Here is a 24,041-nt window from a genome sequence, read left to right as displayed (position 1 = left end):
ATAATTTTTTAATTATGCAAACATATTTAGGAAACAGAAACAGGTTTACAGATATCAAAAACAAACTTATGGCTACCAAAAGGGATGTGTAGAGGAGAGGGATAAATCAGGAGCTTGGGATTAACACACACACACAACTGTATATAAGACAGATAACCAACAAGGACCTACTGTATAGTACAGGGAACTCCATTCAGTATTGTATAATAACTTCTATGAGAATAGAAACTGAAAAACAATTAATATATACCTGCAACTCAATCATTTTGCCGTACATCTGAAATTAACACAACTACGTAGGTAACGATACTCCAATAATTTTTTTTTTAAGAGAGAAAAGCCATTGATTTTTGATTGTTCAGGTTTCTCCTGTTGCAAGGGGAGAGTAATGACTTCCAAGCTCTGTACAGCCAAGAACAAAAAATGATTTATTGAACACTCACTATGTGCCTGGCAAAGTGTCTCCGAAGTTTCCATAGCTTTAATTCTCCCCAAAGCGCCCCAGCAAAGCACGCACTAGTGTAAGCCCAGCAGTGCCTCCTCATGAGCAGCGCCTCAGCAACAGACCCCTCGATGGGCCCTCCTCATTTTAGGAAGGTTTTCGTTCCTTACACACCAGTTAGTCCTGTCATAACTTGGAGAAATTTCAAAGCCCATATGGGTGACTCATCCAATACTCCAGACTCTTCACTCCTTGCCCTCTCCCCCATCAGCTGACCACTTCCACTCTACTCTTACGGCCCTCCACCCCCAAGGCCACATCAAAGGCACGCTTGCTGTTGCAGACACTAATCTCTCCATAATCTCAAACACTGCATTTCCTGGCCAGCCACTCTCTTATCTCTCCAGCTCAATCCTCTAGTTCTTCTGCCCCCAAAACACTTCAGGGACTATATGTGAACAATCCATTCATCTTCTCTCTCTCTCTCTCTGTCTCTTTCTCTCTCAAACATTACCTTGTACTTACTTCTCTTCCCCTCGCTGCAGCCACTGAAGCCAAACAGCCTCCCTATTGCTTTACAGTTCATATAACTAGCCACTCAGGACCCTTCTCTAGGTTTTGCATCTTCTGTGAAATCTCTTTACCTGGAAATCTCTTTCCTTTAATATCTACACGGCTTGTACCTTCATTTCTTTCAGAATTCTGCTCAACTGTCACCTTTGAAAAGCCTTCAAAGTTTGCTAACTTTTCTAGAAAGCAATGCACTCTCCCCCAACACTCCATCCAGTTCTCTCCCTCTTCTCTGCTTTTTTTTTTTTCTTTCCTCCAGGTCATCTTTGAGTCATGCTGTACTTTTGATGTCTTTTGAATTATGAATATACACCCGTGAAATGTAAACTCTCTTAAAGTGGGGATTCTGGCCTGCTTTATTTATTGCCTTATTCCAAGTGCTACAACCGTGCCTGGACAAAGGGAGAATTCAATAAATATTCGCTGAAAGAAGACTAAATTTTACAGATGAGAAAACCAAATTTTATAGACTGCATATAAAATGGCTCATCTACTACGGGTACAGAACTGATCGAAGCTGCAAAACTTCTAGCTAAACATGGATCGTCATCACGACATAGTTAGGACTCAGCTGAACGGGCCTCTTGTGTTTCTGCACATCTCAACAAGCGGAGGCACTGGCTGTCCTTTGTCCCAGACTCTTTTCAAAGATATCTGTATACTGATTAGTCGAGAAATTAGAGGTCCTATCTCCCTCCAGAACAAAGGGCAGGCATCCTTGTGGCCTGCTATAAAATGTTTGGATTCCCTAAGTTCAGAGTTTCTCTCCTGTAATGAAACCTACCACACGTACAGGCACAAGCGGGACCTAACACATTGGTGCCTTGGAACTTTGGGCAATGGGATCTATTGCGGTAACTTGAGCATGCTGCTTGCCATGCTGTGAGTTATAAAGTCCATTGTCTCTGAGGAGGAAGTCGTGCCTGTCGCCATCAGCAAAACTTGGCAAGCTGACGTGTGAGCTCACAAGTGGCTCTCAGCCCAACAAAGTTATTGACAAGCCACATACTGCTGACTCCAAGTGCCCCAAGTGCATCCTAGCAGTTTCTAGTATTGATTCTTAGAAACCTAAATTAACCAGATTAAATTTACCTGAATAAATAAACCTAAATTTACCGTTTACTAAAATGGAACCCAACCCTTTATTGGATTCTCTGTACAGTCATGTAGTTGGCTATAGATGAAAGGTTTGACCCTTTGCCTACGTGTATATTTAAGCCAAGGTGCCAGGTGGACCCCCAGCAATGTGTTAAGACATAGGTGGGTTTCATTCCTGATGGACAGTCCAAGGTGACCCTTGCACCACTAACTGGACCGAGTCCAAGGTGACCCTTGCACCACTAACTGGACCGCAGAAGGGCAACCAGGCCCTGGTTCAGGCGTGTGCCACGGTGGCTGGAGACCTTCTGTCCTCATCCTGCTCGCCACCTCCTTCTCAACCTGGGATCTCTTTATTCTGGTCCAGGGGTAGGAAAGCGCACTCTGCAAACTCACTTCTAAATCCCTCTAGAATGGAAGAAGCTGGCACCTTTGTTTTCTGCCTGGCACTTTCCTCAGTGTAGTAGGGACTGAGCACAGATTGTTTGAGTTAAAAGAGGAAACCCTCAGGGATGAAATGGTCAAGAACTGAGGGTTTCCTCCTTTACCCCAGTCAGCCTCTGGCTCATAGACTGGGGCAGAGTGAGGGCAGTGCATTGCTTAGCAATGCTCTAAGGAGACAAGCTCTCCATCCCCTGGCCCTGAGCAGGAGGCACAAGAGAGCCTAGCCACCTGTCCAGGAGAGTGGCATGGAGCAGAGGCCACAGCCACACCTGGAAAGGGGCAGTGAGACAGAACAGGTGTCCCACCACATCCAGACAACCATGGGTCAGTGCCCACCTACCTCTATCACAGTGATGTAACAATGCAGACCCCCTCTATAACTACGTCATTCTCCCAACAGACATCAAATGAACATTATTGTGACAACTGACCAAAACTGTAACAGAAAGCAAGAGTAATCTGGGGAAACTCATGGTTCTGTTTTAATAGCACACTGGATTACATATGTTGCCTTTCATAATTAAAGTTCTTTACACATTTCAATGCAGTGCTTATACACAACATGAAAATATAATTAAGTCTTGAAACCCTGTTGATCTTTCTGAAAGTAACCAATGGCAATAACTTTGAAAAGCTGGATTTTTCAGTTAGCTTACATTTGTTATATTAAACTATAATTTTTAGCTCACACATAAGAATTTAAGCAACCTGGGAAATCATAAAAGCACATTGAGTAGGAAACAGCAGGATAACCACACCTCTCTAAGTCAGAGCGTAGCTGCAACAGCGGCCACGTAGTCCAAACACATCCATTGTTTCTCCCTTACATAAAATTTCCGCTTTCCTAATTTCATCAGGCTCTCAAGTACTGCCAGAGGAAGGATTCTAAAAGCTACACTAATTATAACTTAGTGGCATTGCATCACAATGATCACAATATAACATCACAAATCAAAATGACAACCGTTTTTCTTGCTGATTGATCATCTTACATGAAGATCAGTTAAGACAATCCATAGAATCCTTCAAAACATTTATTACTGGCAAAGTAATTATTTTGATTAAGTTAGGAAATTCTGAAAAATTCTTAATAAAATAACTCGTCTGTTCAGTTAAAAGCACATCTTGATGTCTACTTGACCAGGTCAGGAGTGATGGTATGCAACAGAGGTCTGATTTAGTACTAAAATAGAGACTAGACAAACACCCCTAAATTTATCCCCAGAGTTACTGCCACTGGGCACCTGGAAACTCAACCCAGTGGTTATTAACAATATAGAAATGCATCCAACCTACTGGTTACATCATTAAGCTAGTAATTCATTTTCTATGACTCATAACTAACAATCAATGGAAAGAAATAGAGGAAAACAACAGAATGGGAAAGACGAGAGATCTCTTCAAGAGAATTAGAGACACCAAGGGAAAATTTCATGCAAAGATGAGCACAATAAAAAGACAAAAATGGTATGGACCTAACAGAAACAGAAGATATTAAGAAGAGGTGGCAAGAATACAAAGAAGAACTGTACAAAAAAGACCTTCATGACCCAGATAACCATACAGTGTGATCACTCACCTAGAGCACCTTCCTACATCATGCAATGCAAAGTCAAGGGGGCCTTAGGAAACATCACCATGAAGAAAGCTAGTGGAGGTGGTGGAATTCCAGTTGAGCTGTTTCAAATCCTGAAAGATGATGCTGTGAAAGTGCTGCGCTTTGTATGTCACCAAATTTGGAAAACTCATCAGTGGCCACAGGACTGGAAAAGGTCAGTTTTCATTCCAATCCCAAAGAAAGGCAATGCCAAAGAATGCTCAAACTACTGCACAATTGCACTCATCTCACACACTAGTAAAGTAATGCCCAAAATTCTCTAAGCCAGGCTTCAACAGTACATGAACCATGAACTTCCAGATGTTCAAGCTGGATTTAGAAAAGGCAGAGGAACCAGAGATCCAATTGCCAACATCTGCTGGATCATCGAAAAAGCAAGAGAGTTCCAGAAAAACATCTACCTTTGCTTTATTGACTACACCAAAGACTTTGACTGTGTGGATCACAATAAACTATGGAAAATTCTGAAAGAGATGGGAATACCAGACCACCTGACCTGCCTCCTGAGAAATCTGTATGCAGGTCAAGAAGCAACAGTTAGGACTGGACATGGAACAACAGACTGGTTCCAAATAGGAAAAGGAGTACATCAAGGCTATATATTGTCACCCTGCTTATTGCCAGTCTGGATGAAGCACAAGCTGGAATCAAGATTGCCGGGAAAAATATCAATAACCTCAGATGTGCAAATGACACCACCCTTAATGCAGAAAGCGAAGAAGATCTAAAGAGCCTCTTCATGAAAGTGAAAGAGGACAGTGAAAATGCTGGCTTAAAGCTCAACATTCAAAAAACAAACATCATGGCATCCAGTCCCATCACTTCATGGCAAATAGATGGGGAAATAATAGAAACAGTGAGAGACTTTATTTTCTTGGGCTCCAAAATCACTGTAGATGGGAACTGCAGCTATGAAATTAAAAGACGTTTGTTCCTTGGAAGAAAAGCTATGACCAACCTAGACAGTATATTAAAAAGCAGAGACATTACTTTGTTGACAATGTTCCATCTAATCAAAGCTATGGTTTTTCCAGTAGTCATGTATGAGTGTGAGAGTTGGCCTATAAAGAAAGCTGAGCCCTGAAGAACTGATGCTTTTGAACTGTGGTGTTGGAGAAGACTCTTGGGAGTCCCTTGAACTACAAAGAGATCCAACCAGTCCATCCTCAAGGAAATCAGTCCTGAATATTCATTGGAAGGACTGATGCTGAAGCTGAAAACTCCAATACTTTGGCCACCTGACGTGAAGAACTGACTCACTGGAAAAGACCCTGATGCTGGGAAAGAAGAAGGCAGGAAGAGAAGAGGTCAACAGAGGATGAGATGGTTGGATAGCATCACTGACTCAATGGACCTGAGTTTGAGTGAGCTCCGGGAGCTGATGATGGAGAGGGAAGCCTGCCATGCTGCAGTCCATGGGGTCGCAGAGAGTCGGACGTGACTGAGCGACTGAACTGAACTGAATGACTCACAGTCACATGATTTCTAGAAAGTGACTTCAGGAGTACTATGAGTCATCCTTGCTAACATCCCTAACTTTACGTAATGTCTTTAAGTCCTATTTTGTCTACATTAAGCTGATTCATTGCTTTCCAGATGTCAGAACCCCTTCCTCCATTGAAGTCTGGAACATTTTCTCATTACATCCTCTATCCTCTGAAAACCGCTCAGCCTAAGCCACTAGCTTTAATGACTTCTCATCCAGAAAGACAGCCTCATGCCTTTCTCACACAGACTAGGCTCTGCTTCAGAGCAAACTTTACAAAACGTTCCTGTTTATCTACTATGTATGAAAATTTTCTCTCCTACCCACCAAATTCAATATCAAATATGAAAAATAATCAAATAGCTGCAGACACTTGACATTCTGATTCAAAGTGTAACTTATGTTCTACCTTTAGGAGAAAATATGTTCATGTTTATTTTAAGGGTTTCACAATCTACCCCCCCCCTCAAATTCTTAAATTATTTCTAGATCTTTCAATAAATAGTAGAAAAAAATGATAGCTATATAAGCAAAGTATATAAACTTCTCTTCACAGTAACAGCTGTAGTTTCATAATCAACTGTTTAAAAATACGAGTTCTTTTCAATGGAAGTCTCAAGTAGTTTTTGATCTATCACAATTCGAATTTTGATACAACAATATGCATACTAAATGCTAGGTACAACCCAAAACAGATTTTGCATGACAAAATTCCATGTGCAATTGTCTTTTCATTTGCCATCAGTTTTAAGACATTCCCAACCACAAGAGTGGTGCGGCATAATACGGCATTAATTCTTCACCTACTCTAGGCAACTCATAGGTGCTACAATTTATCAGTCATTTGCTGATTACAGATTTGTCTTTCACACTGCAGAAAAGAAATCACATAGAAACTCTACTTGTCATAGTTTTAAAAACTCTCAGCTGAGGAAACACTGAAATACTGAACAAACGTCAAAGTCATACTGAAGCACTAATGTGAATCACAGAACAACCAGACTTTCTTCAATTTGATGGAAGCTGTATATCTGCAAACATGTCAAAGGCAGAAATACTTTCGAGTCTAACAAAATCAATTTGCAGAATTGACGGCAGCTCTAAAAATCTTAGAATTATTTCCTTTAAAAGTTTTCAAATTCTTAAGAAAAAGTAGTTACTTTGTAAATATTGATCTCTATTATTTAAGAACGTTTTCCCATCTGCTGTTTTCAGATATTGAACTGAAAAGCATGCTCTCCAATGTTAAGGAGGAAGAAAAATACTCACCAGCAAACTCTGCTCGCTGAGCCCACAGCCTATGTTTGTGGAAGGACAGCTACTCCACCATGATCACTTGGCCGGCTGAATCCAAATCCTCAGCAACAGCAAGAGTCTGTATTCAGGGAAATAATTCCAAAAACGAAGGGCCATTATAGGTCACAGTCTTGGATTAGGGGCAGAACAAATCTGGGTTCAGATCCCAGCCAGGTGACCTAGAGCAAGTGATGGAACTGCTCTAATATCAGCTTTCTCATCTTTTTTTTTTTATATATATCCTACTTTTTTTTTTATTTTACTTTATTTTACTTTACAATATTGTATTGGTTTTGCCATACATCAACATGAATCCACCATGGGTGTACACGAGTTCCCAATCCTGAACCCCCCTCCCACCTCCCTCCCCATACCATCTCTCTGGGTCATCCCAGTGCAAGCAACATCTGCCTACAAATTGCTCATAATATTAATAGCATCAGGCACAAAGTACTAGGCTCAACTATGAGAGCTATTATCCATGACTAAATAACATACATCTACTGCCATTTCAAGTTTCTTTACCTTTAATGACTACTTAAAAATCCTTTAAAAATGAAAAATGAACCTATCTAAAAAACAGAGATTCACAGACATAGAGAACAGGCTTGTGGTTCCAATCTAGGTCTCTCTTTTTTTTTTTTTTCAGTCCAAAATTGAACAATCCAATTTTGAATAAAGTAGTGAAAGTGGCTTATGACTGATCTTTGGCTTATGACTGATCTTTGGGTCAATCAATCTTTCTCTACTTAATATTATATTATCTGTTTTTGGTTTTTATTGTTGTTGTTGTTCTTTCTTTTTTTTTTTTTTTTTTTGTTAGATGCAGCTTATCAGATTCAGAGAATTTAATTCTATTCCTATTTTTTAAACATTTTTACCAGGAATGGATGTTAAATATTTTCAAATACTTTTTTCTGTGTCTGAGAGGATAACTTGATTTTCCTTTTTTAGTTTAATAATTTGGCAAATAACATTGATTGGTTTTCTAATGTTGAACCATATAGTAGTGATACATTTTCCTTTTTGTAAGTTGTTGCATTTAATCTGCTAAAAGTTTGCATAAATGTTTACTTCTATGTCTATAAGGAATTTCAGTTTGTAGTTTTCTTTTCTTATTACATCTTCATCTGGTTTTGGTATCAGGGTAATTCTGGTTGAGTTGGGTGAATGAATAATTTGGAATATTTTAACCCTCTTCTGCATTCTCAGAAAGATTGGGTAAAATTAGGTATTATTTCTGCCTTAAATTTTTCTAGGATTCATTTGTAAAACTACTTAGACCTGAAGTTTTCAATATAGGTAGGTTTTTAACTATAAATTCAATACTTTTGAAGATATAATAAGGCTAGTCAGGGTATCTATTTCTTCTTGAGTGATCTTTATTGGAAACTTCAGAGAAACTGTTCATTTCATCCAAGTTGTTGAATTTATTGGAATAAAATTGTCCATAACATCTCTTTATTATCCTTTTGATATCTGTACTCTACAGCTTCTATAGGGCTGTCACAGCTCTTATTTTTAACATGGGTCATATGTATCTCCTTTCTGTTTATCTTGATCAGTGTGGCTAAAATTTCATCAACTTTATTCAACTTCTCAATGAACTGGTTTTGGTTTTCATTCACTTTTCTTCATTGTTGAGTTTTCTATTTCATTGATTTCTACTCTGACATTTATTATTCCCTATTTTTACTTAATGTGGATTTGCTTTTCTCTTCTCTTAATTTCTTAAGGTAGAAACTGAGGTCACAGACTTCAGACTTTCCTTCTTTTCTAGTACATGTACTTAGTGCTATGAAATTCACCACAAAGTACTGTTTTGGCAGCATCCCGTGAATTTTGATATACTGTTTTTATTTTCATTTAGTTCAAAATGCTGTTTAATTAGTTTTATTATTTTGACCAACGAGTTATTTAAAGTATGTCATTTCATTTCTAAATATTTAGGGATTTTTGAGAGCTATCATGTTATTGATTTATAATTTAATTCCATTGCAGTTAGATAACATACTTTGAATGATTTAAATGCTTTTAAATTTATTGAGAGTTCTTTCATGACTCATGATACAATCTATATTGTCAGATGTTCCATGTGCACTTGAAAATAATATGTATCCTGCTATTGTTCGATAGAGTATCTTATACATGTCATTCTGATCTAGTTGACAGTCTTATTCAAAACTTTTCTATCCATTTCTGTCTATCTGTACTATCAATTATTAAGAAATAGGTATTAAATTTTCTGCAGTTCTATCAGTTGTATTTTGAAGCTCTGTTAGGTACACAAACTTTTAGAATTATTATGTCCTCTTTGTTCCACCTATTTTTCATTTCTGTCTTGTCTTTTTCCTGTTGTTTGATTTTCCTTTACGTCATTGATTAGTTAAATGCTTTTTAAATTATTTTAGTCATTGCTGTAGTGTTTATAGTGTACTCCTTTAACTTATTACTATCTATTTTCAAATGATATACCACTTAAATCATGTAAGAATCTTGAAATATACTCCTATTTCAATCCTCTCACCTTTGTATATATATTTTAATTATTTCAAGTGTTTTACTTAAATTTTAATATATAACATAACTTTACATAAAAGCCTTGCTATATATTACTTTATTGTTGTTTACCTAACCAATTATTTCTTGAAGATATTTTACAAGTAAAAAAATATATATAGCCCTTAAGAGCTAAATGAATTCAAATCGAGTTACATATTCCAAAAGCATTTAAGAATAAGTGATGGCTCTTCCACAAAAACCTGTTCCTTCTCCTCGGTGAGTTTCTTTTATAAAAACAGTTGATTTCCATTGTTGTGTTAATTTCTGAACAAAGCAATTCATACATATATACCCATATACATATTCTTACTCAAATTGTTTCCATTGTGGTTTATCACAGGATACTGAACATACTGTGCTCTACAGCAGGGCCTTGTTGTTTATCCATCCGATATATGATAGCTTGCATCTTGCTGTTTTCTATGTCACTAATGGTGTCACAATCAGCTAGTCTCTCAACTGGAACTCATATAACTTGCTTAAGACACTCTGTGCTACACCTCTGCCCCTCACATGTAATCGAACACAGCCCTGTCCATTTATGAACAGCTTATGAACTGTCGGCGCCTGCCTTGACCGCACACACACGGGGGGGATCGCAACAGGAGCCCGGGTGGGCCCCACAGGTTCAAGAATGCTGTCTGCCTGGCCTTTCACAGAGCAGCTTTGCCAGCCTCCAATCTGAACTCACAACAGCCACTCCGCCACCAGACCTCAGGCTCCTCTGTTCTAGATCTCCGGGTCCAGTCCACAGACTCCCGAGCCTCCCTCCAGGCCATGCTGTTCCCGCAGGGTCTGGTTCCCTCTTCCCACAGGAGCCTCCACAGCAGGGCCTCCTCCTCTGTGTCCCCCCGGGCTCCCCGCCCTGCACGTCCACCCCCCACTGCGCTCTCCACACACCTGGGGGGTTCACGCTAGTGACCTTTGACCAGTATGCCTTCTCCTCAGTAAACTTCCCCAGCCACACTCTGTCTGCTAGGAAAGTGCCTGCTTATTCTTTAAGACATAGATATAATCTCAGTCACCTGCCGCCCGGGGTGTTTACTGTACGCTATTCATTTATTTCCATCACCTGATATAATGTGAATTCCCCAGGATTAGGCACCATCTATTATCATTTCCAGTCTTTCCACCGGTCGGATGTTTGGCACGCTGCAGGTACTAAATTGCCATTTTTGAGTGAGTAAAATGTATATAAATTAGCTCATGGATTAGTGAATTCTACCCAGGAAAATATGTACGTGAATTGTAAAGACAGAAAGGTACTTGGGGGAAAAAGGAATAGACCCTATGGTAAAGACAAGATGTTGAAAAGTTGTCAAAAATTATCTTAGAGAGATAAACTCAAAGAAAAATATAAAAGACCATGAATGGTATCTTGTAATCAAAGCCAATTTTTTTTTAATGATTTACTGGCATTAAATCAAATGCTATTTCCCAGAGCAACTTTACGTTATAAACTAAACATTAACTGTAACCAAAAGTCATCACAAAAATATAGTCATGGCATGAAAAAATCAATAGTTATTTAGATAACTATTGTGTTGGCCAAAAAATTCATTTGAGTTTTTCACAAACTGTTCTAGAAAAACCCAAAGGAACTTTTTGGCCACACTGATATTTGTGCTCAGAAATTCTTGTAGACTTTGACAATTAAGGTGTAAGTCTCCCTCTCTTTTCAAACTTTATCTCCTGTCACCTTTATCCTCAGTATCAGAAGGCTTTGGCTCATAATTCACTGAAAAGGGAAGTTTTCCGGTACAAGATCTCACAACTTCAACCCCCTCCTCACACTTAGCAAACACATCCTCAAGTCTCCCTGGTCTTCTTCCATCTTCATCTGATTAAAAAGCGGAACTTCCTCTTGTCCAGTGGTAATCTCTCCATTCATATTGTAAGTCCCAACTCTTCTCAATTTGTCAAGGACCTTCCTCTATCAATCAAGGGATTTGCTTCCTGAGCCTCCAGCCTCTTCCCTTCCTCTTGGCTCCACATGGTGGGTGTAAGGGGAGGAAGAGACACTTGTGCTTGGAGTGTTGGCAGGATGGGATGTAAAATGTCGATTTGGGAATGGAGATCTGAAAGACTTCATTTACAATCATGCAAACGGAAAAGGAGTTAGTGAGTGCAACATGGAACTGAGAACTTGGAGCGGATCCTGCTGTGCACCCACTGCTAGGGAATAAAGAAGGCAGAGGGGAAAGTAAAAAAAATAAAAGGCAACCAGCCAAGAACATGAAATCCAACGGTGGAGAGCTTCCAGAAGGCTGGTTGGTCCCCAGTGCCAAACAATACAGAGAGATTTTAAATGAAGGAAGTAAAGGCAACCCAGGAGAAGAGAAGCTACTTATGTCTATGAATCCTGACAACATTCAGATGTAAACTCCATTTACAAATTCTTCACTGTCACGATTCCCGGCTGTGAGTTAGCTTCTCAGTACATGCGTGCTCAGTTGCTCAGTCGTGTCCAGCTGTTTGCAACCCCATGGACTGTAGCCCGCCCACCAGGCTCCTTCTGTCCATGGAATTTTCCAGGCAAGAATACTGGAGTGGGTTGCCATTTCTGGCTCCAAACATTTTTTAAAAGTGCCAGAGAAGCATCACCATACTCCGAGAGCCCAGTTTCAGCAGAGTCATCAGACCTCAAAGGACTGCAGTAAGAGGGAATATACAGGAAGTTGCTTACTGAGAACGGCCCTTTCTCTACACGATCAAATTTGGATCTTCCTCTATTGTTTGCAGAATTACTCACATTTTCTAATCCTTTCCCTCTCTTAGAACATGGGTCTCGAAGTCCTGCCACCATTGCCTCAGCAGCATTTCCATCATTTGTGAACTCTAAGAGTTTAAATAGTTTCAGCCTGGCTAACTAGGAAACTCATTAGCATGTGTAGTTCAGTTCAGTTCAGTCTCTCAGTTGAAACCAACTCTTTGCAACCCCATGGACTGCAGCACGCCAGGTTTCCCTGTCCATCACCAACTCCTGGAGCTTACACAAACTCATGTCCATCGAGTCAGTGATGCCATCCAGCCATCTCATCCTCTGTCATCCCCTTCTCCTCCTGCCTTCAATCTTTCCCAGCATCAGGGTCTTTTCCAGTGAGTCAGTTCTTCACATCAGGTGGCCAAAGTATCGGAGTTTCAGCTTCAGCATCAGTCCTTCCAATAAATATTCGGGACTGATTTCCTTGAGGATGGACTGGCTGGGTCTCCTTGCAGTCCAAGGGACTCTCAAGAGTCTTCTCCAACACCACAGTTCAAAAGCATCAATTCTTCAGGGCTCAGCTTTCTTTATAGTCCAACTCTCATACTCATACATGACTACTGGAAAAACCATAGCTTTGACTAGAGAGACCTTTGTCAGCAAAGTAATGCCTCTGCTTTTTAATATGCTATCTAGGTTGGTCATAGCTTTTCTTCCAAGGAGCAAGGGTCTTTTAATTTCATGACTGCAATCACCATCCGCAGTGATTTTGGAGCCCCCAAAAAATAAAGTCAGCCACTGTTTCCATTGTCTCCCCATCTATTTGCCATGAAGTGATGAGACTGGATGCCATGATGCTTGTTTTTTGAATGTTGAGCTTTAAGCCAGCTTTTTCACTCTCCTCTTTCACTTTCATCAAGAGGCTTTTGAGTTCCTCTTCACTTTCTCCCATAAGGGTGGTATCATCTGCGTATCTGAGGTTATTGATATTTCTCCCAGCAATCTTGATCCCAGCTTGTGCTTCATCCAATTCAGCATTTCGCATGATGTACTCTGTATATAAGTTAAAATAAGCAGGGTGACAATATACAGCTTTGACGTACTCCTTTCCATATTTGGAACCAGTCTGTTGTTCGATGTCCAGTTCTAACTGTTGCTTCTTGACCTGCATACAAATTTCTCAGGAGGCAGGTCAGGTAGTCTGGTATCCCCATCTCTTGAAGAATTTTCCACAGTGTGTGGTGATCTACAAAGTCAAAGGCTTTGGCCTATAAAGCAGAAATAGATGTTTTCTGGAACTCTCTTGCTTTTCCTATGATCCACCGGATGTTGGCAATTTGATCTCTGGTTCCTCTGCCTTGTCTAAATGCAACTTGAACATCTGGAAGTTCATAATTCACGTACTGTTGAAGCCTGGCTTGGAGAATTTTGAGCATTACTTTGCTAGCATATGAGATGAGCGCAATTGTGCGGTAGTTTGAGCATCCTTTGACATTGTCCTTCTTTGAGATTGGAATGAAAACTGACTTTTTCCAATCCTGTTGCCACTGCTGAGTTTTCCAAATTTGCTGGCATACTGAATGCAGCTCTTTCACAGCATCATCTTCTCATACGTGAACTCCACAATTACAACTCACTGCTGAATAACCATTGACAGGAGAATGTTGGATCCCACCAAAAAAAGATATCCCACATCCAAGGGCAAAGGCGAAGCCCCAGCAAGATGGCAGGAGGGGCAAAGTTGCGTTTGGAATCAAACCCCATACCTGCCAGAGACGCTCGGAGGGTTCAAACAAAACATTGTCACGCCAGGACCCAGGGACCCCACAGAAACTGAGCCAGACTTTAATCTCCTTCAGAGGTACAGGTCAGCAGTGGCTGGTTGCAGGGGCAGGGGCTCTGGATGCAGCTACCTGGGTCACCCAGCCTGTGGCATAAGCCCTCTTGGAGGAGGTCACCATTAACCCCACCATAGAGCCGCCGAACAGATGACCCATAAACTGTAGAACAATTATACCAAAGAAATTCTCACATTGTTAAGTTCTAGGGCCCAAAACAGATTTCCCAACCTAGGGATCTGCCAAAGGGACTGAGAACCCGTAGGGAACTTGACTTTGGAGGCAAGTGGGATTTGATTACAGAACTTCCACAGGACCAGGAAAGCAAACTCTTGGAGGGCAAAACAAAACCATGTGTGCACCAGAACCCAGGAGAAAGGAGCAGTGACCCCACAGGAGACTGACTCAGACTTGCTGTGAGTGTCCAAGAGTGTATGGACTGTAGCCTACCAGGCTCCTCTGTCCGTGGAATTTTCCAGGCAATAGTACTGGAGTGGATTGCCATTTCCTCCTCCAGGGGATCTTCCCGACACAGGGATCGAACCCAGGTCTCCTGCATTGTAGACAGACGCTTTACCATCTGAGCCACTCGGGAAGTCGAGAGAGAGTAAAATTAGCCAAGATGGTGTGTAGAGGCTCTCTTGCCCCACGTTTTGTGAATAATGACTGTGTAATAGCTGAGATCACTTTGTAGCACTGCATATGCTCATCACGAGCTACCCACTTGGTCAGAGGCTACTGTGTGGGGCGAGGGTATATGAGCTCCACCTAAAAAGCAGCGGCATTTACTGCTGCTTAACGGTTGTGTCCGCTGGGTCAGCCGCGAGCGGAGAGGATACAGCGTGTCTGCTCTGTGGCTGCTGCATCAGCCAGGAGAGAATAAACGCTTCTGCAGCTCCTAAGGCTCCTTGAGTTTTCTTTCAGCTTCCCCACTTGCACCTCATCTACCATGGGGTCAGTGAACAATGCACACAGTGAGCTAGAGCAAGACAACTGGCCCTGTCAGCAGGTCACCCAGACAGCATGATAAACATATTACCCACCTGTGACACTATGATTAAGGCAAGAACTGCATCTTTGGTCCCCATCCATATTTCTTGCATAAAGCTCCTAAATCCTTGAGATGAGAGTGACATAAATGTTTTTGTTATGTGACTTTGAGGAGGCACCTAAGGATGGGGGCTGGTTGCCAGAAGAAGCAACAATGTGATTAGAGGGCTGGTACTTCATAGTCCCCTCCCCGACCTACATGGAGGAGAAGCGGGCAGGATGTTGGGTCATTCGCCAAAGGCCAATGATTTAATCAATCATGCCTATGCAATGAAGCCTCCATAAAAACCCCAGGAGGATGGGGCTTGGGAGCTTCTGGTTGATTGCCACATGGGTACCTGGAGAGGACATGCAATCCCTGAACCCTTTCCCCACGCCATGCCTTGTGCCTCTCTGTCATCTGACTGTTCTGGAGTTATAACCCTTTACGATAAACCAGTAATCCAATAAGTAAAATGTTTGAGTTCTGGGAAGTGCTCTAGCAAAATGATCACCCCCATGAAAGGGTCATGGGACCCTCTGATTTACAGTCACTCAGAAGTACAAGTAACAATCTGGACTTTGAATGGGCATTCGAATTCCAAGGAGGGGCTGAGAATCTGTAGTTGGTGCGTGAGAAGCACAGGTAACAACCTGGACTTTCAAGTGGCCACAGAAGTGGCTGTGGCAAAGCAGTCTTGTAGGACTAAGCCCTTCGCTTCTGGATATGATGCTCTCTCCAGGTAGACGGGGTCAGGATTGACCACAACCCAGCTATGGTTCCTGGAATCGTTGGTTAATGTGGAGAAACACATCCTTGCATTCATAGGAAATGAGTGATAAAACTGTTGATCTCATAGCAAAGAGAAACGCCACACGTAAAACATTTTTTTAACCTATTAACCTGATACTCAAGGAAAAACATAATAATTTTGAGTTACAGTCAGCCTTATTACTTCTAGACCTTGATTCGGTGGCTTCAGGGAGCTGTACAGAGCAAGAAAACTGTGAGTTAAACAGAACCTACGATGAAGTTGAGTTGCTGCCCTTGGAAGAATGTCTGCATGGCCAACAAGAAGCTTGTCATGCAGCATCAGCTTATCATTTAGTAAATGATAGAATCTATTCCTCAGTTTCGTAGGCTCAGCCGTGATTTGCTGGTGTGCCAAGAGTGGGTCATTTCCTGGTACAGAGTAGCGCCAACCAGGCTTGCCAGTAACTGACTCAGAAATGAGCCCGTCTGAGAGTTGTAATAAAGATCTCAAGCCCCACATGGGTTGGATCACAAGTCAGTGCGGTCAGGACCTCTTCTCCCTGCAAAGCGTCTAAGCATCTTCTGCTGAAGATAAAATGGAAAACAACCAGCCCTTTAGATAAATCTGAACTTGAATGTTGACCCACAGCCTGCAGCCATCTGCCTGGGAGGCCAAACACGTTATCTACAATCAGCAGCCCAGGAAACCAGCCTGCCCTGAGTCAAACCTGCAGGAAAACCCAGACTGCTATCGCTAGGGACAATGCAGGAAGCCAAACAATAACTTTGGTAACAACCAGCCCCAAATGGCCCAGACTCATGTAAGAACTGATAGCTTTCAATCCCGGACCAACCAAAGAAAGACAAATACACACCGTAACCAATCACACAGGATGCCCTGTGTCTAGCAAGCCTGCCTACAGCTTCCCCTTGCCCCAGCCTCCAACCAGGGCACTCCTGAAGCCTTCCCCTATTCCCACCCTGAAGCACGACAACTCCTCTGTCTGCCCTTGAGTCTCTGCCAAAATGTTGGTGGCTGACTCCTTTGCTACCATGAGATCAGAATAAACCAGCTTCACTTTTCTCATTTGGTTGGTCTTAGTTTATTTCCACAGCTTTATGGATAAGCCAGGTGAGCTGCCCATAATGATGTCTGCCAGGATACCTGGTCCAGTCTGTTCCAAATTGCTCAGGAATGCTGAAAGATGCCTCCATTCTGGAGTCCTAAGAATAAAATAACAATTTCATCTTAACCACAGAGTTTAGAGACTGCCTGGTTGTTGATTCCTTCCATTGTCTATTAGATGATGATGACAGTGATGACGGTGATGAGGGCAACAGGGATGATAGCTGCTGCTGCTGCTAAGTCACTTCAGTCGTGTCCAACTCTGTGTGACCGCATAGATGGCAGCCCACCAGGCTCCTCCATCCATGGGATTTTCCAGGCAAGAGGGGATGATAGCTAGCATCAAATGCTCTTAGGTCCTCTGATGGGCACTTACATCACATAATTAGCTCTTAAAGTGCTTCAGTCCCACCTGAGGACACGTTAGAAATACAAGCTCTCTGCTCCCTCTGCTGACTGACTCACTCTCCAGCTGATTCTGATGCCGCTGAAGTGTATTCTTTACAAATGACTCCATTTTGTTCCCGTCTATGGCTGAGTAATATTCCTCTGTGCATATATATATATCAGTTCAGTTCAGTTCAGTCGCTCAGTCATGTCCAACTCTTTGCGACCCCATGAATTGCAGCACGCCAGGCCTCCCTGTCCATCACCAACTCCCGGAGTTCACTCAGACTCACATCCATTGACTCAGTGATGCCATCCAGCCATCTCATCCTCTGTCATCCCCTTCTCCTCCTGCCCCCAATACCTCCCAGCATCAGAGTCTTTTCCAATGAGTCAACTCTTCGCATGAGGTGGCCAAAGTACTGGAGTTTCAGCTTTAGCAACATTCCTTCCAAAGAAATCCCAGGGCTAATCTCCTTCAGAATGGACTGGTTGGATCTCCTTGCAGTTCAAGGGACTCTCAAGAGTCTTCTCCAACACTACAGTTCAAAAGCATCAGTTCTTTGGTGCTCAGCCTTCTTCACAGTCCAACTCTCACATCCATACATGACCACAGGAAAAACCATAGCCTTGACTAGACGGAACTTAGTCGGCAAAGTATTGTCTCTGCTTTTGAATATGCTATCTAGGTTGGTCATAACTTTTCTTCCAAGGAGTAAGCATCTTTTAATTTCATGGCTGTAGTCACCATCTGCAGTGATTTTGGAGCCCAGAAAAATAAAGTCTGACACTGATTCCACTGTTTCCCCATCTATTTCCCATGAAGCGATGGGACCGGATGCCATGATCTTCCTTTTCTGAATGTTGAGCTTTAAGCCAGCTTTTTCACTCTCCACTTTCACTTTCATCAAGAGGCTTTTTAGTTCCTCTTCACTTTCTGCCATAAGGGTGGTGTCATCTGCATATCTGAGGTTATTGATATTTTTCCTAGCAATCTTGATTCCAGCTTGTGTTTCTTCCAGTCCAGCGTTTCTCATGATGTACTCTGCATAGAAGTTAAACAAGCAGGGTGACAATATACGGCCTTGACGTACTCCTTTTCCTATTTTGAACCAGTCTGTTGTTCCATGTCCAGTTCTAACTGTTGCTTCCTGACCTGCATACAGATTTCTCAAGAGACAGATCAGGTGGTCTGGTATTCCCATCTCTTTCAGAATTTTCCACAGTTTCTTGTGATCCACACAGTCAAAGGCTTTGGCATAGTCAATAAAGCAGAAATAGACGTTTTTCTGGAACTCTTTTGTTTTTTTGATGATCCAGCGGATGTTGGCAATTTGATCTCTGGTTCCTCTACCTTTTCTACAACCAGCTTGAACATCAGGAAGTTCACGGTTCACATATTGTTGAAGCCTGGCTTGGAGAATTTTGAGCATTACTTTACTAGCGTGTGAGATGAGTGCAATTGTGCAGTAGTTTGAGCATTCTTTGACATTGCCTTTCTTTGGGATTGGAATGAAAACTGACCTTTTCCAGTCCTGTGGCCACTGCTGAGTTCCAAACTTGCTGGCACATTGAGTGCAGCACTTTCACAGCATCATCTTTCAGGATTTGAAACAGCTCAACTGGAATTCCATCACCTCCACTAGCTTTGTTCATAGTGATGCTTTCTAAGGCCCACTTGACTTCACATTCCAGGATGTCTGGCTCTAGATGAGTGATCACACCATCATGATTATCCGGGTTGTGAAGATCTTTTTGTACAGTTTTCTGTGTATTCTTGCCACCTCTTCTTAATATCTTCTGCTTCTGTTAGGTCCTTACCATTTCTGTCCTTTATCGAGCCCATCTTTGCATGAAATGTTCCCTTGGTATCTCTAGTTTTCTTGAAGAGATCTCTAGCCTTTCCCATTCTGTTGTTTTCCTCTATTTCTTTGCATTGATTGCTGAAGAAGGCTTTCTTATCTCTTCTTGCTATTCTTTGGAACTCTGCATTCAGATGCTTATATCTTTCCTTTTCTCCTTTGCTTTTCGCCTCTCTTCTTTTTCACAGCTATTTGTAAGGCCTCCCCAGACAGCCATTTTGCTTTTTTGCATTTCTTTTTCATGGGGATGGTCTTGATCCCTGTCTCCTGTACAATGTCACAAACCTCAGTCCATAGTTCATCAGGCACTCTATTAGATCTTGTCCCTTAAATCTATTTCTCACTTCCACTGTATAATCATTAGGGATTTGATTTAGATCATACGTGAATGGTCTAGCGGTTTTCCTACTTTCTTCAATTTAAGTCTGAATTTGGCAATAAGGAGTTCATGATCTGAGCCACAGTCAGCTCCCGGTCTTGTTTTTGCTGACTGTATAGAGCTTCTCCACCTTTGGCTGCAAAGAATATAATCAATCTGATTTCAGTGTTGACCATCTGGTGATGTCCATGTGTAGAGTCTTCTCTTGTGTTGTTGGAAGAGGGTGTTTGCTATGACCAGTGCATTTTCTTGGCAAAATTCTATTAGTCTTTGCCCTGCTTCATTCTGCATTTCAAGGCCAAATTGCCTGTTACTCCAGGTGTTTCTTGACTTCCTACTGTTTCATTCCAGTCCCCTATAATGAAAAGGACATCTTTTTTGGGTGTTAGTTCTAAAGGGTCTTGTAGGTCTTCATAGAACTGTTCAACTTCAGCTTCTTCAGCATTACTGGTTGGGGCATAGACTTGGATTACGGTGATATTTAATGGTTTGCCTTGGAAACGAATAGAGATCATTCTGTCGTTTTTGAGATTGCATCCAAGTACTGCATTTCAGACTCTCTTGTTGACCATGATGGCTACTCCATTTCTTCTGAGGGATTCCTGTCCGCAGTAGTAGATATAATGGTCATCTGGGTTAAATTCACCCATTCCAGTCTATTTTAGTTTGCTGATTCCTAGAATGTCGACGTTCACCCCTGCCATCTCTTGTTTGACCACTTCCAATTTGCCTTGATTCATGGACCTGAGATTCCAAGTTCCTATACAATACTGCTCTTTACAGCATCGAATCTTGCTTCTATCACCAGTCACATCCACAGCTGGGTATTGTTTTTGCTTTGGCTCCATTCCTTCATTCTTTCTGGAGTTATTTCTCCACTGATCTCCAGTAGCATACTGGGCACCTACTGACCTGGGGAGTTCCTCGTTCAGTATCCTATCATTTTGCCTTCTCATACTGTTCATGGGGTTCTCAAGGCAAGAATACTGAAGTGGCTTGCCATTCCCTTCTCCAGTGGACCACATTCTGTCAGACCTCTCCACCATGACCCGCCTGTCTTGGGTTGCCCCGCAGGCATGGCTTGGTTTTACTGAGTTAGACAAGGCTGTGGTCCTAGTGTGATTAGATTGACTAGTTTTCTGTGAGTATGGTTTCAGTGCGTTTGCCCTCTGATGCCCTCTTGCAACACTTACCATCTTACTTGGGTTTCTCTTACCTTGGGCGTGGGGTATCTCTTTACGGCTGCTCCAGCAAAGCGCAGCCGCTGCTCCTTACCTTGGATGAGGGGTATCTCCTCACCACCGCCCTTCCCGACCTTCAACGTGGGATAGCTCCTCTAGGCCCTCCTTCGCCAGTGAAGCCACCGCTCCTTGGACGTGGTTGATCTTCCCGGCCGCCGCCCCTGGCCTCAGTCGCAGGGTGGCTGCTCTCAGCCCCGAACCCTGGCCTCGAACGTGGGGTGGCTCCTCCAGACCATTGCCCCTGACCTCGGAATGGGGTGGCTCCTCTCAGCCGTTCCTGGCACTCTCGGCCGCTGCCCCTGACCTCGTACATGGGGTAGCTCCTCTCCGCCACGCTGAGTGTGCCAGCCGTCGCAGCCGCTTATCATATCTTCTTTATCCATTTCTTTGCTGATGGACACTTAGATTACTTCCACATCCTGGCTACTGTAAACAGTGCTGCAATGAACATTCATAGACCTGTGGATGGACTGAGAGGCTGTCATACAAAGTGAAGTAAGTCAGAAAGAGAAAAACAACTATTGTATATTAATGCGTATATGTAGAATCTAGAAAGATGGTTTAGATTGTCTTTACAAAACAGAAATAAAGACACAGATGTAGAGAAAAATGTATGGATATGCAGGGTGGCAGGGGTGGGATGAATCAGGAGACTGGGGTTGACACATATACACCACTGACTCTGTGTGTCAAATAGATTAACTAACGAGAACCTTCATACTGTGTATATATACACTTCATAAAACCTATAGGAAGTATAAACATTATACTTTACAGATCAGTTTTTCCTAATGGAAAGGAAATCCAAAAGAAACAGGAATATGTGAATTCTTTCTTTCTTTCTTAACTGTGCCGCACAGCACCCGCTATCTTAGTTCCCTGACCAGGGATCCGACCTAGACCCATCAGTGAGACTGTAAAGTCTTAACCATTGGACCACCAGGGAATTTCTTACCATGAATTCATTTTAATTCATATTATTCTAAAATGAAAACTCTGAGGCCCAAGGCAACTAAGTAACTCGCCCAAACTCCCGCATCCAGAAAGGGATAAAGGCTGAATTCCCACCCAAGCCGTCAGATTCTCTCGTTATACAGAAAGATACAAAATTTTGTCCACTTTTCTTAAATAAATCTATGTGAACACTATTCCCTGTGTGAGATTTTAAGAAATTAAAATAGCAGAAGGATAAACATAAGAGGAAAATATTCTATTAAAGATTTTTTTCCCCTAGAGCCCTGAAGAAGCCTTGGGGATTGTTTACACTGACTTTGCCCATTTTCCCCCTCAAGGCTATATAACAATGAATTACTGAAAAACACAAATTGAGATCAGTCTCAACCAAATGAGATCACTCATGTGAAGATACTTTGTAAGGAGTCCTGAAGATTCAAGTTACTGCCATTATTGTTAGTAGAACCAATTAAAGCATCTGTAAAGTGATCTCCCTGTGACTGACGCTGCATCTGCTCAGTGCCAGTAGGCTGGTCAAGGCAGGAGAAAGAAGTCTGTCAAGCCAGTCATTTGGTTCTGTCTAGTCCAAAACAATGGATAGATCATTTTTCATCCAATTATTTCAGCAAAACTAAGCCGTTGCTTTGTTTGGATGTTTCTGTGTGTATATCTCTGTGCCTTTTTCCATATTTAAGTCTCCAGGCATCCTCCCCTGCTTCCTTAACTGTTTCGTGGAACTGTTCTGAGTTTGATCTGAGCTTTTTCAAGAGGTTTGTCTCATTTCATCGTCTCTCTCAAGCATGCTTAACAAATATTTCTTAACATTCCTGGATGTTTTTCTTGACCCAGCAAGAACAATCATGAGTGGATGTGGCAGTACTGGGCATTCACAGTTTGCAAAATGTCCTGGGCAGTGAACCTCTTTGTTATTTAGGATGAGTTTCTCCAGGGCTCTACTGAATTAATAATAGAAATAGCATAGTATTAAATTTGTGTGAAAACTTGACAGCGCACATAACACTATCTCACATTTCATGTACTTTAAGCATGCATTTTGCCCAATTCTATCCTAAATGACTATGTATAATATTGCGTTGGCCAAACACTTCATTAGGGTTTCCCCGTAATATGTTATGGAAAAACCAGAGTGGACTTTTTTTGCCCAGACCAATGTAATATGTAATGTGCTATATAGTTCACACATTTTTGAGTAAAACTTTTGAAATTAAAAACTAACAATAACAATAACAGCTACAACTACTGATTGAAGGTCTGAGATGTTCCAAGATCTTCCAGCCCTTGCTTCTACCCTGCAAGGCTAGAGGATGGAAGGGTTCTATTAAAAATAAGACAACAGGCCCCAAATGGAGTCACTTATGCTATGCCCAAGGCCGACAAACTGAGACTTAATTACAGTTTTGGTTCTCCCAAAAATGGAATCTTAAACCAGTCAATCAGAAATCACTCCATCAGCTCCAGTGAGGTAACCCTCTGATAGACCCTGCCAGGTTTTTGTGTTTTTTTTTTTTTTTTTGTAACTTTCTTGTTCCCCCTTCCTTCTGCCAGAATTGAGCTCCATCTAGACCACCTCAGTGTTGGTTATTTTACTTCAACTTATCCTAACAACTGTATTATTAATCTCATTGACCTGAGGATGAAACTCAGCCACGCACCCTGCAGTCAACTGCTCCATGGAAGCAAGCAGAGGAATCCTGGGAGGAGAGGGTTAAGCTAACTCACTGGTGAGCTGACCACTTGGATACCACACCGACAAGATAAAATCAGTGCACACACCTTGTGTTTCCCTCTATAAAATATTTCACATGTATAAGAATTTACTTAGCAACTACACAACAATAGCAACAATAAGATTTTTGCCATCCAGTGTATGTATCATTTTACAGATGGGAAAACACTCCAGTGTGGCTTGGCAGTATATACTGTAGGTAGAAAATAGAAACTTAAAGTTAACATTGCTGTCTCCTTTTAGTGAAAAAAGAAATGGAGACACAGGAACTTTGCATGAGTCAGACAAATATCATATGATATCACTCATATGCGGAATCTAAAAAAAGATACAAATGAGCTTATGTACAAAACAGAGACTCACAGACATAGAAAATGCTATGGTTACCAAAGGAGAAAGTGGGGGGAGGGATAAATTAAGAGTTTGGGATCAACATATATGCACTACTATATATAAACTAATGGTAAAATAACCTGCCTGCCAATGCAGGAGACTTAAGAGACA

Source organism: Ovis aries, chromosome 20 (assembly GCF_016772045.2).
Source record: "Ovis aries strain OAR_USU_Benz2616 breed Rambouillet chromosome 20, ARS-UI_Ramb_v3.0, whole genome shotgun sequence".
NCBI lineage: Eukaryota > Metazoa > Chordata > Mammalia > Artiodactyla > Bovidae > Ovis > Ovis aries.
This window is presented reverse-complemented; position numbering follows the sequence as displayed.